The 14,145-nt window shown below is 33.2% G+C and overlaps 1 long non-coding RNA gene across 1 annotated transcript in view; it reads left to right on the plus strand.

Annotated features, from left to right (window-relative positions):
- Positions 1 to 12,783, plus strand: part of LOC145676623 (uncharacterized) — a 273,732-nt gene extending 260,949 nt beyond the window's left edge. Inside the window, exon 3 of the long non-coding RNA XR_014129418.1 lies at positions 12,764 to 12,783. This is a non-coding gene — a long non-coding RNA (uncharacterized LOC145676623). The remainder of the gene's footprint in view (positions 1 to 12,763) is intronic.
- The last annotated feature ends 1,362 nt before the right edge of the window (positions 12,784 to 14,145 follow it).

Raw genomic sequence — 14,145 nt, forward strand, 5'->3', positions numbered from 1 at the left:
AAGAAATTAGTTCGCGAACTTTCCTTGATTTTGAAATTCATAATCCCAACCCATTTTTGACCATTACCACCTTTCTTTACACGTGGACACCACCACAGTCATGTAATTTCAACAATTTGTTTATGTGTTTGTGTTTATTTCAGGATAAAAGGAGCCCATTTAAATAAAGCTAAACTTACAACATTTTGGGTTGTTTTATTGTTATTATAGTGTTAAGAAATGTGAATTTTGGAACCTGTTAACCCTATTTGAAGTTCTTATTAGGAATTTTAGAGATTGGTTACACATTGGAATATCAAAATTTTAAAATATTATTGGATATGATTCGGGAAGTAATTGAAAATGAGGTCGAAAATAATAATTTGGTTACTAATTTGTTCATATATAGTCTTCTCATGCAAACTTAATAAGTATTCGTTGTGATATTAAAAAAAAGTGTGAAATTGAGTTGAATTCCAAAACAAGTACATTCTAAGTTAAGAATAGTTAAGAGGTTAAAAGCACGATTTAACCCTTAGAGGCGTCACTATTTTCTTTCTAAATTAAAGTGACGAAATCGGGATAGCGTCCGATTGGGCCTCAGCTAGTGTGTAATTTTGTTTATTGGACGCACACACTTCAAAATTCTATTTTGGCTTTTGACGTATATTTATTTTAAAAAAAACAAGATATTTAATTGACGCTTAAAATTTTGTACTTTTATTATATATTTATCTTCAATTGACTTAAAGGGATAACGAAATTTGCATTTATTTTGGACTTTAGTGAACAATCTTCTCTCTTCTTTTCCTTTGGCTGCACGGTCTTAACAAGATATAATAATAAGAGATGCATGGAATATCATTGGGGAATATGGAATATTGTTATTATCTAAATTGTAAGTTTTGTTGTAGTATCTTGTAAGGACAGTGCATCCAACAATAACCGATACAATTTGGTATCAACAAATATAGATTTTTTAGGTAGTAATTACCTATAGTAAATTTCAGTTTTAAAGTGAAAAGTATGTAAATTACAAACGAACTAAAATTACTATGGAAATTGGATAATTAAACTTGTTGTCAATTTTGGATTCATTAACATTATTGATTTAATTTTGGATAGAAGTTGATAAATATTGTTTTAAATTTTGAAATGAGCCTATCTTCGGAATTGAAAAAATGTGCAAAATAACTATCAAAAGTAGAGTTAATGAAATCACGAATATAACATTCCGATCATAAATGGTATTTGTCGGATGTAACAATTAATTCAGGATGTGAAAATTTTCCAATTTCATTTCTTTTTAATCTTGCTTGTATGAGAAGAGTCTGTTGGTTCTTAATTGAACATAAACATGTGTATAATTTTCGACTCATTAATCATTACCATTCTGTTGTTCATTTTTCATACTTGAAAAAAAAAAGAATTAAGCATAATACGTTTGTGCTGGAAGCCAACTAGCGTTCTCTTACGCATTTGTAATTTCGTAATTTTGTTGAATAATTGTGGTTTTAAATTTGTGAATATATATATTCTCAATTGTGACTTTAATCTCGGATGTAACGACATTTCCTGGAGTTGATAAGTGCATGTTTGCCAAAAGGCCGCACAATTTTGTATTGGTCAGTGCTCTTAAGCAAGTTATGTGTTTGTAAACCTACTAATTTTGTAGGTACGAGCAGGCCACAAAATAATTGCAATATTCTATAAGATGAAACTTAAATGCAGGGCTGTAGTATCAAATCTCCCCCCCCCTCCATTACATGGTATTCTTCTTGTCCTTTTCATATGTTTTATTTTTTTTCAATACCTTCTGTAGGTCTAGATACTGAAAGTCCAATTGGGGTTGGAATAATTTACCCGATTGTGACATAGCTGTAATGCATGAAGCATTCAACTGGGAGGGACAAGGATATAGTGCAAAAGCGATTTTATTTAAATCGTCGGGAGGTTAGCGACCCCACACACTTTGAGCTGTAAAAAATCGTAAATCAGCACTCATTGATCTTCGGGATCAACTCATTAACCTATATTTTTGTTTAATACTTGGCTTACAACCTGCTTTGTCAATCAATGACGCGCAAAATGGCGCTACTTAAGGCTTAATCGCCGTTTAACTCATACATGTGTAATAAAATGTTTAATGATTCATTAGTTTAGTTATATAAGGCAAGTGTATGCATAAATAGTTCAATTATTTTGTATATAATGACAACATGTAGTAAGGTTAAAATGCCATATATATACATATATTGTCTTTTATTTTTAAATTTTATGAGCTTCATGAATACATTTTCTTTGCATATTTAGCAAACAAATATAGGACTTGAATTTGGTCATATATTGTATTGAGTTTACATATTAGATTCATATTTTTCGTTCATTATTATTTTTGGAAAACGAATAGTTAAAAATAAAAAGGTAGTTTTATTGTGAAAAAAAGAGAATGATAAACAAGTTACTAAATAAATAATGTAATAGTTTTAATGATAAGTATAATGTCTCATGAGTCTCGTTTCTATAATCCAAAAGTTACCGCGTTTTGTTGCATTGAAATATATAAATGCACATATATATAATTATAGCAAGATTTGTTTAGTTTTAATACGATATGTTAGTTTTATTCTCGTTGTACAATGCATAAGTTTGTTTCAATGGTGCATAGGATAGCATAATTAATTAATTGGACTAACATTTTCCGTTCTTGATGAAACCTTTACATGTTGAGTAACTAATAGTCTAGCGGTAGGAAATTAGTATCAATATACGTCCTTCACATTTTTATTTTAGTATACGATAGTTAAGGTAGAAAAATATAAGTAATATATGCTTCATATAAATGATAATTTTGTTTATTTTGGTAGTTGACAATTTTAGAAAATACATTATCGTAGCTTCAACAATCGATGTTATATCATGTGCTGATTCATATTTTAAATTTCTATATAAACGTTATGTTTATTCGTGAATATATTGAGAAAATATACATATAAGTAAATTACAGAAGAAGGCCAAATAGGAGTACCCGAAATGTAGCTCATTTCAATAACCATTTAGATATCATTGATTTAGATATCCTTTTTTTCGTTGGATCTTCGTATCTTTTCTTTACTATTTTATCAAATACGGTAAAAAAAAAGAGAAAGGTAACGGAGACTTTTAGACGCATCTTTTGAATTTTTGGCATTAACACTAAAGTTTTCTAAAAGTAAGGGTAATTGTTTAAAAATAATAATAATAATAATAAATGAACGAACAATTCTTTTTTTGTTAACATAGTCAACAATCATCTGTTTTAATGAAAATAAAGTAATCATGTACTTTAAGTCAGTTTGGTCACCGAGAAATATAAGTGGTAATAGTAATGAACACGAGAGGTCTATATTCGAAAAAAAATAATGCTAGATAACAGATATCGTATGAGGCATAAGGTGAATACATAACGACGTATGTTTATAAATGGGTTTAAGAAATATTGTGTTTATATATGTACCCCGTTGACAATGTATGTCCGGAACGGAGATGTTATAAAGCGTTTAATAAAATTAGGCTATGCTCCGAAAGTAGTAGCAAGACTATACTCCAATAGTAGTAGCAATGAAGTGTCTTTATAAAGATGTTGTTTACCGAGGTTGACGTTGTGCCTTCGATGTAATTAAATGTGAATGGGATGAAAATATGTTAATAGGAAAAGCGTTATAAATAATATTTCCGAAATACCCATTGTAAAAAATATAAATAGTCATGTAGCCTTCATGTATGCCGTCAAGTTATTACAGGATAGTTAAGCATTGTTAAGAACGAATTTTGTTTTAAAATCATCTCAAATATCGAATTGCATAACAGCGAATACGCAAGTAAAATCTATTGTAAAAAAATAATTTTAAAAGTATTGAGTCTCGTTAAAACGAATTGATAAGCAAATAATTTTAAGGTTTAATGTTACTAAGTTGCAATGATAAAAAGCATAATATTGGTCATGCTTCTCATTTTGGCTGTACTGATTTTTTTAATGTTTAAAAGGGATACTCATGTTTTCATAAAAAAGGGGGGTTTTCAAAATCTATTCATAGCTATTATGTGTTGAAATTTCTATATTGTAAAGTAATGCACAAATTTAACAACTCCGTCGTTTATCTTGTTTTAATTTAAAAATTCCGACTTCGTCTCCGATAAATTTCCGATATGAAAAAAAAAACGATTTCATTAGGTTAGAGTAATATTTCTTTTTATATAAACTTGAATTTTTTTTACCTAAATGGACCTTGTACACATGTTTAGTGATATGCCCTTGTAACATTGTAGCAAATATGTATTGTTGTCAGTGTAAAGTTTCAAAGCATAAGCACACTGTGAGAAACCATATTTAAAAATACTGAATGAAAAATAATAATAATAATAAAGGAAAATTACACACACACACACACACACACACATATATATATATATATATATATATATATATATATATATATATATATATATATATATAGAGAGAGAGAGAGAGAGAGAGAGAGAGAGAGAGAGAGATTAAAAAACCTTAGGAGACAAAAAACATTTTGTAATTACATAAAAGTGACTTAAAAAGCGGCATAACATACAGGTGTAAAGACCTATTATTTAAAATGACGATAAGGCGTACAAAAATAGTGCAAACTGGCGTTGATAGCGCTTCGTAAATAATGCTCCACCAATAGTGCTCCGTTGACAGTGCCAAAAGCGAATAATTTCTTCAATACATACTTTTGCTGTTTTATAATTGCCTAAACCATTCATCAACAGTGTTACAATGGTGTATTCTTCCTAATAAAACAATGCTGTGCTTCCATCTACCCTAAAACAGTTGAGATAAATCATATACAGGGTAAACCAAATCAAGGACCCTACGGACGGTCCAGAGTCCTTTGGCAAATTTGCCAATGCAATATTGCCAATTCTCTGTGGGCACCATTTGCTATCGACTCTCGAAGCAAGAAAAATTAATGCGCACATTTTATTAAATTCATAATTGACTTTTGGTAATAAACTTAGCAGTTGGCAACTATGCAAGTACTCCTTCAGTGCATAACATCTCTTCGACGCCACAAACTGACTTTTCTTGTGAATGCGTGTGTACAGAGCAATAGTTCTTTGTCTCAAAGAACTTGGAATTTCCGGTTGTGTAGGCGTCTAGAACATTCGAGAAAGTCCTGGATCATTCCATGTTTCCGGTTACTTCTAAGCCCAGTTCGGATTGGACACTTTTCCAGTTATCAACCAATCAGAAACAGTGTTATGTCCAGAGCATAGCAGATCATCACGTGCATTGTGGTGACAGGAAGTGCGCCAAGCAATCGGGCTTGGACATTCATGGAATGTGGCACGCGTCCCGGTGCGAAGACTTGTATTTCTACATAAGTGGGAAATAGTAAAGAGTTTACGTTTAACAAGTAAAAATAAGTTAGTCTAATGTACATAGTTTTATGCCCGATATCAGTTAAAGCCTTAGCCAGGAAAATTCATCAGATAAGAAGTTTTACTGCACCAGTATCCTGCGTTCCGAGGACAACACCAAAAGTAACCTCCATCTCAGAGGAAGTAAACCTGTAAGTAGCATCAATTTGTACATTTAAAGGAACCATCAGGGAATTCACGTGAAAACTATCCCGAAACCATCTACTACTGGAGCAAATCTGTCGACCAATATCAAAGTAACTACTTCTTTTAGTTGCAATTAGTACGCCAGATCCACCGTCGTAAAGCAGCAGTAATCATAAAAAAAAAAAAAACCAAAAGGCAAGCCACAAATAAATGAGCTCATATACGGATAACTATCTTGTATAAATAATTTCGTACTTGTATCATTGTTTTAGCTAGATAGGAAATTATCCAAAAAAGAAGTATTATATTAGTATTCAATATATAAATCTTACTTTCATTGTGTGTTTAATACAAATGGTGCAAATTTCATTATCTTTTATTAACATGTAATACTTATTTTCTATTTCAGTTCGTACATACGTTAGCATTAAAGTTCAATGTAATATCCAGTTCATGTAAAACAAAACTACTTTGCTCTATAGTTAAATATGAGTATTTGACAACCAGTTCTCGGTGTTTCAATTTTCTGATTTTTCCTTTTCACAAGTGTTAACTTTAAGTATTAACGCAAAAGTAGGTTGCGGTACGTACTCAACTTGAATAATGTGAGTAGTGAACTACCCCTCGCGGCAAACTTTAATAAGTACACAAAAAAGGTAAAATTGACATTTCTTTTCTATTTTGATCTTTACAACAGAATAGTTCATACGTGACCAACCACGTTGCAACCGATCTCTTCATTCGAGTCGTTCCCAAGCTTAAATGGAGGTCGGCAAAGCATGTTTATGCGCCCAAGTGAAGGGGATGATTGGAAGAGTTTTTAATTGGTAATTAGTCTTAATTAAGAGTGCAAGGTGAATTCGTGTAACCTCCTTCACAAAGCGATAGCATAATTTAATTGGTGCCGAAACCCGGAACGGATTTACAATAGCGTGACCAAGTTTGCTTTTATTCGTGCCGGTAATAAATAAACAAGTTGCAGTTTGCGTAGTGAATTTGTGCATTACTCATAAGTGTGTCTTACCTTTAATAGTTGTATGTGTATTGGTTGTGTATTTGCTATGTTTATGTCATTTCAGAGAAATAGTGCAAGGTGAATTCGTGTAACCTCCTTCACAAAGCGATAGCATGGTCCTATGTATACCTGTCAAAATTTAGAGTCTTTATTCCTAGGTACCGCTGGGTCATTGATCCCAGGCCAGGTGCATTGGCCTTTGATCTATGATGTCACAAACGTTTTTGCGCACCTGGCTATCTTTTCGAACCCCAGCACTACTAATTATTTTTAGTTTAACCATCTGCAGACGAGCAACTTTGTGTATGCTCTCTCACTTACTCACTCACACACTGAGTCGGCTTCTACATGAAGAAAAATAACGAGTAATTCTTACATCCGTTTGGATTGGCTGCAAAGAGTGTGACAAAGTACTTGTTCCAATAACAACTGTTTTGCGTTTCTGTATGTTAATAAGTGATTATCTTTCTATGCATGAAAAAAAAGAACGAAGTTATGTTTCATAGTTCACTATTACGACGGTCGGCGGAGAAGATTACTAATGGTTGCTAACTACAGACGAATGTTACTGGGGGAGTGGCACAGCGTTCACCTACGGTGCTTGGGGTCCCTGGTTCGATCTCAGCTTGTCCGTGTGGATTTTGTGGTGGACAGACATGCTCATGGGCTTTCTCGGTGTTGTCCCGTTTCCTCCAACTTTCTTCATTCCACCATTTCATTCATTTCTCACTATCACCGTCTACTTTATAATAACCAGCAAAAGCGTGGTACATAAAACTTAATGATTTCATTTTTTTTACAATGTTAGTTTTAACCAAGTAAAATATCTTAGGTCGCAAAATCTTTGCTGCTGGCACGTCGATAGCAATTTTAAATTCTGTAGTTCAGTGAAGATGAATTGAGATATGTCCTTTTTTGTTCATCGAAAAATTCCAGAACAACTATATGGGCACACGAACGAATGGTATTTCAGTTAATGAATATTAACAGAAACTTATGCTTGAACGTCCCTCAAACATGCCTTTTACTCCGAGAGGCCGTTGATTAACGGCATGAATGATTATGAAATATTTAGCCGAATGACAATGTGTGAGAATGCAAGAGAATCACTACAAAATCCACTGGCACAATGTTATTCACCACAACTTCAGATGGACTAGGATCAAACAAGAGACACATAGTACCACCAGTGCTTTTCCAATGAAGGCTGTATATGTATTAGTTACCTAGATTAGAAGGAGTGTTCCAGGAAATTGCGTATGTTATGTACATCTTCGATTGCCATATAGCATTTATATTATTGAAGAAATATTTTTGTTCCCAGAAATATGACATTTCTATTTGAGTATACTCCTTTATAAATGGCTAAAGGGACTCGGTCACCCATCAACGTAAGCCTAACTACTATTGATAGAAACTTGAAATTTCCAAAGAATGCTAATGTTTTGACGGATGCAATGCATAATAAAGTATAAAATAAGATTGATATCCTAAGGATAGTGTTGGGGTAAAAATGATGTCTCCTTCTCTAAGACATTTGCACGTCTCAAAATTTATAGCAAAAAAATAATAAGAGACTTCCGAACACAGCTCACAGTTTACTGTTTCAAATAGCCAGTTATCTTTTTATGACTTAATGTAATAGTACATTTAGAACATCACAGTACTTGGTAAGTACAGAAAACATTGTTGTAGGTAAATCACACACGATTTTCGACCACAAAATACGCTAAAGAAAGGAGATTTGTTAAGAGATTCGTTCTCTATCCACAAGAGTGGAAAGAAACTTCGTAGTTGTTTCGGTAGCTATGTGTGCTATGTTCTTACTTTCTGTGCGGATTTAGTAGTTTTGAACCCGGTTCGAATCCTACTCGATGCTCTTACTTTTCTTTTTGCATTTTTCAGTTATTCTTACCGTACAATTTTATAGTATATGTATTGAGCGGAGGCGATGGAGAACTTTCTAATAATATCCTTAAATACGTTGTACAGGTGTAAAATGTTTTCAATATATCCCAATGTGATTAGTAAATTAGTGCAAATTACTTCTTGGATCGAACGGTAAAATTTTATTAACCTAAAAATAAAATGTCCAGATCACTATCAGCCCTAATACCTCATTCATCAAAAAGTAGTTCATATTATTATTATTACTATTATATTATATTATTACTAATATTCATGTTATTATTATACTCGTCTTTGTCGTGGGAGACTCGGGATCAATTTCCGGATGCAACGCATGTTGTTTGGAAGCTACGTTAAATTATAAATTGACATCTAATATAGCCGAGCTGCTAAAACGTCCGCTAAGCTCAAAATCAAAATTATTATTATTATTATTATTATTATTATTATTATTATTATTATTATTATTATATGGACTACGTTCTGGTAGTGATGGACAAGGTATTAGGTCTGATAGTAATTTCCTGAACACTACAATTCGGGATTTATCTATAGGTTTACGAAAATGTTATGGATTAATGCAAGAAGTGGTTTGCACTAAGAAGGAATTACATTGGGCTATATAGAGAAGGTTTTACGCCTGTAAATCTTCTTATTTTTTGGATAAATTAGAAAGTTGTTCATCACCTCTATGTAATATATGCACTACAAAAGTGTACGCCAAGAATGACTGAAAAATTACAAAATTAAAAAAATAAATCAAAACAATTGGGTGGGATTCCAACCAGGTCAAAAGCATTGCACAGATTACTTAACAAGCATGGCTATTGAATTGAATTGAATTGAATTTGAATTGAATTTCTCTTTATTTCAGCGGGCGAGGTTCAGCCGGAGGCTGCTCTGCCACCTAACCCTTGTCATCATTACAAAGAAAAGAAAGAAAAAAAATAGACACAAATAAGATACAAGATATAAATAACAACATAACATGATACATTCAATAATACTAATGATAAATAAAACACTCAGTAAATGTAAATAAAAAAACTATACTCATACTGCTAGTCCAATTTCATACCAATTTCAGGGGGGCGCGGTGGCTCAGTGGTAGAGCGTTCACCTCTGGTGCTTGGGGTCCCGGGTTCGATCCCAGCCCCCGCCAAGTGACCTTTGTGGTGGACAAACACCGTGCTCGTGGGTTTTCTCGGGGTTCTCCCGTTTCCTCCCACTTTCTTCATTCCACCATTTCACTCATCTCTCATCATCACTGTCTCCTTTAGCCTAACCGGCATAACCGTGGGACGTAAAACTTAAAGATTTCATTTCATTTCATTTTTCATACCAATTTCAGTCCAATTTCAAACTGTAGTAAAATTGTCATGTGTGCCAATGCTTTGTCTCTGATGTCTAAATAATAATGTTTGGAGTGATGATTTAAATAAATTATACGGTTTGTCAGTGATTGACTTTGGTAGGGAGTTCCAGATTCTTACTGCCGAGATTGAAAATGCCTTCTCTGTTATTTTTAAAGAATGCCGGGGCATATTCAGCCGGGGCAGAAGCGTATAGAGTAATTCTGTATTTTCTGAATTGCTCTAGTATTTTGAGTGGAGAGAGAGCTACCATATATTGAATCGCAGTAATCGAACAGAGGCAAAATTAGAGTGTTAACAAGATATAGTCTTGTTTCTTGCGATAAATAGCCTTTCAATTTATAAAGCTGTCGTAAGATGCGCTTAGCTTTAATACACTGTTCAGAAATGTGTTTATTCCAGCTAAGCCCTTGGTCTATTATTAAGCCTAGATCTTTTACAAAGGGAGAAAATGGAATACTGGAATTCACTACAGTTACTTTTAGGTCATCAGGGTTGATTTTGCTCAACTGATGTGATGTTCCCAATACAGTGAAAACACATTTTAATGGATTAAGTAAAAGACCATTCTTAAGGCACCAGTTGCTAACAGCTGAAAGATCCGTATTAAGTAACTCTATTGTGTCCATAATATTTTCAGGCGTACTACTGATGAAGATCTGGGTATCATCCGCATAGAAGTGAACTGATGAATGTTTTATGACTGTGGAAAGATCTGCTGAAAAGAGTGAAAATAATAATTGCGGAAACTACAGAACACTACTTCTGTTGTGTTGATGCAGAACGAACTCCTTATCAACCCGTTTTTTTGTCCCTTTTTTTTTTTTTTTTTTTTGTCGAGAAGGGTGTGTAACAACAAAGAACTGACAATTTCAAAATGCAAACTGTGAGCTGTGTTCCTAGATCTTGAGTCTTTTTTCATTCCTTTCATTCCCTTTTTTCATTCCACAGAATGCGTTGCTGCCAAAGTTTCAATGTTAAGGGAATCGAATTTTTTTTATATAAATTGAAGAAGTGTGCATTGGTTTCCAAGTATACTGTATATCAGAAATCACTCATATTAGGGTTGTGAAGCTCAGCACATACACAGTTCTTAAAAGTTGGAACGTTTTCGAAAATTGCTCTTGTAAAGGGAGTAAGGAACATGGGCGACGAGAAATAAGGAAAATGTCTATACTCTATTTATTTCTCGGGGTGATGAAAGTTGCTTACAGTTTCAATGCATAGAAACAACAAACTACTTGTTAATCGTCATATGGGGTCCTGATTTCACTTAACCCTGGAACCGTACTCCGAGGCACTTTGTACCCCAGGGAATTTACGTTTGCTTTAGATTTTGGTCGGCAACTTTCACCGCTGCCATCTGCCGTGGGTTTTACTCGCCCTTGTCTGGCTATGAGCTGCTTTGTTTACTATGGTCGTGACACATTCCGTTTTGTCTATAGAACGTTGTTGAGACAGTCACTGCCCCAGTGTATGGTTATTGAAAGTTTTTTATTTACGTATACACATTTAATTTCCACAGTATTATGCATGCTTTTGTGTATTGTTTGCAGACTTTTAATTACAATGGATGAACTACAAACTGAGTAAAACGTTTTAAATAAGTTAATACGTTCTTTTGAGCTTATCAACCTGCGAAATATGACAAGTCTGAAATTGAAAAAGAAGGAGACTTTTCGGAAGAGGATGGTAATATAAAATACGATTTTTACCTGGAGCCTCAGAAGCTGAATTCGTACCTAGTTCAAATGATCCAGAAGAGAATGATGAAAATGCACAAACATCGCATCTGAGTAAAAAAGGTTGGGGAAACCCTTCAATAGGAAGGATCGAAGATGCAGTATGTGTCAACGAGACAAGAATTCACAATACACCATCTGTCCACGGTGGCTTTAAGAAATTTACTTGCAAAACATACTTCAGAAATGTTTGTGCCAATTTCAAGAAATAAAAATATAAAAAAAGCCTTAAAGATTGTAGACTCCCAAATATTTACAAAAATTTAAGTCTTCTTTATTTTGATACATTACACACTGGTAAACCTTAAAGTAGTATTAAAAGTATGTTTTTTCAGGAGTTTAAGATCTAAATGATATATTCAAGTAGTTTTTCAATATAAATTAATAATTTCCATGACACAACGAGCTTTTATTTTTTTGGTACCCAATACCCCAAAGCACGGTTGGTGTAACAGAAATTCAGGTGTACAATTCCAGAGTTATTTCTTCTAAATTCGAGGTATCAGCACCTCCTTGAAATCATTTGTGCTCTCGAAATTGAACTGTACATAACTGCACTGATGACTCTCAGGTTTACATTCTGTTGGCAAATAGCAAAGTCCCATCATTAGTTTCACCGAAGTTTCCAATATAATTGATTATATGCTCCAGACTAAGCGTAACAGTCTCAGTGTATTCATTTGCGGAAACAACTACTCATGTCTTTCAATACAAGAGCGTAAAACATTTATGCTTTAGTATTGTTTTCAATTACTAAAAGATTGTTCACATTTTTTAGATAGACAATTGAATGCTATAACATAGGTACCACCATGAAGAAGTATACTGGACATAAGTTAATGTGTTAAACGTTTAAGACTATAGACAAAAAGTATTGAGGCTATTTGAACACTTTCGGAAAATGAAAACATACTTAATAAATTAAATGTTTCGCTAATATTAGAAACAGCATCTATTGGAAACATGAATTCATTTGTCACATTTCGCAACATTAATTCCAAACATATATTAATAACATACAAAATGATACAAAGAGAATAAATATTTGGTAATTAGTTACTTAAAAATACAAAGAAGAAACTACATATATCACTTGATTGGAGTAAAGATCTATGAAAATCATTAACATTGTAAAGATAATTCCATTTTCGTATGTTTTTCAGGGAAATAAGATATCATAAGGGTAAGTTGAACCATTTCTAATGATAGTATTTCAGACATTTATGAGTTTGATATATATTATTAGTAAAATCTGAAGTGTAATGGAAGGAACTAGTTCTTGATCTCCATATTGACCACAAAAGCATATACATTGTTCATTTTTTAAACACCAAAGATTTTTTTGACTTTTTTACATAGTTAATGAATAAGGTTCTACTCAATTTATATTCCAATGAATAATTTCACACCGATAATTAGCGTGGAATTTCATATGATCGCACGAACCCGTTATTTCACACACTACTTAATTTCAGAATGTTGCAACTACGTCTAAAATGCCGACTCTGAAAAAAATTTCCGAATAAGCCAGACTCTGAATAACTAATCTGTGATTTGATTTCAAATATCACTTGAACATGAGTAAGTTTCCATTTTGCAGAAATAATTACAGAAAATGTTACTCCTATCAAACTTGAAAGTCACAAATATTGCTCGAATTGTCTTCCTTGCTTACATTTGCCAACTTCGATCGTATTTCAGTTGTTAGCAGTTGCCTTGAGCTGGAGTCTTTTATGTAATGGATAGCTGCCGTCTTATTTTTCTCAACTCTACTGCGCATGCTATGAAGCCCCAAATGAAAAGTCAAATTTGTTAAACTCGTACTTGCCATCGGTTGCTGTATTAGGCTACCTGAACTGAGTGAATTCATCTGAGTGAATAATAGTTGTTCAGTCGTGGCTGCATGCCTCGGTAAAGGTAGGTTTGGAAGACACCACCGCCATGTTTATGTTATTCGTAATATTATAAGCCACTTCACTCATATGTTAAAGTGAAGACAAATACAGTTTCAAAATTATGGAAATTATTTCCAGAACATGTTAAGAGATAGCAAAAAAACACATAAACCCTCCATAGAGTACATATTAATTTGGCAATAACTTGCGAATAACTAAACCTCAGTGTTGTTAAGAACTTCGTAGTATTCGTGTACAAGAGTTTCCTATTTCTCGTATTAACAAATCCTCGAAGTTCATCTTTGTGTGTCAACAGCGCTTTTATTGTTTAAAGCAAGTTCTATTGTGTAGTTTTGAGATACAACGTTTTCGAAATTACAACCGAGTTGGACCATGTGATCTCTGATCGATTGTCTAAACACTGTCTTGAATAACAAAATTATTTGCATTGAGATCATTTTTGTATGTGCTGCAAATGTCTTGTCAGAGACAAACTGATAATCTTTCACCGCCTCCGAAGGAGACTTGACTCCGTCCCTGATTGAGATGGTAGATAAAGATAATTTTTCTGACGTCTAATTTGTCATTATGTAGCATGGTTTAGTAATTTAAAATATATAGCATTTCTGCGAAATTTTTAAAATTTTATT

This window comes from Thermobia domestica, unplaced genomic scaffold (genome assembly GCF_964235325.1).
Source record: "Thermobia domestica unplaced genomic scaffold, izTheDome1.hap1.1 HAP1_SCAFFOLD_247, whole genome shotgun sequence".
NCBI classification, from domain to species: Eukaryota; Metazoa; Arthropoda; class Insecta; order Zygentoma; family Lepismatidae; genus Thermobia; species Thermobia domestica.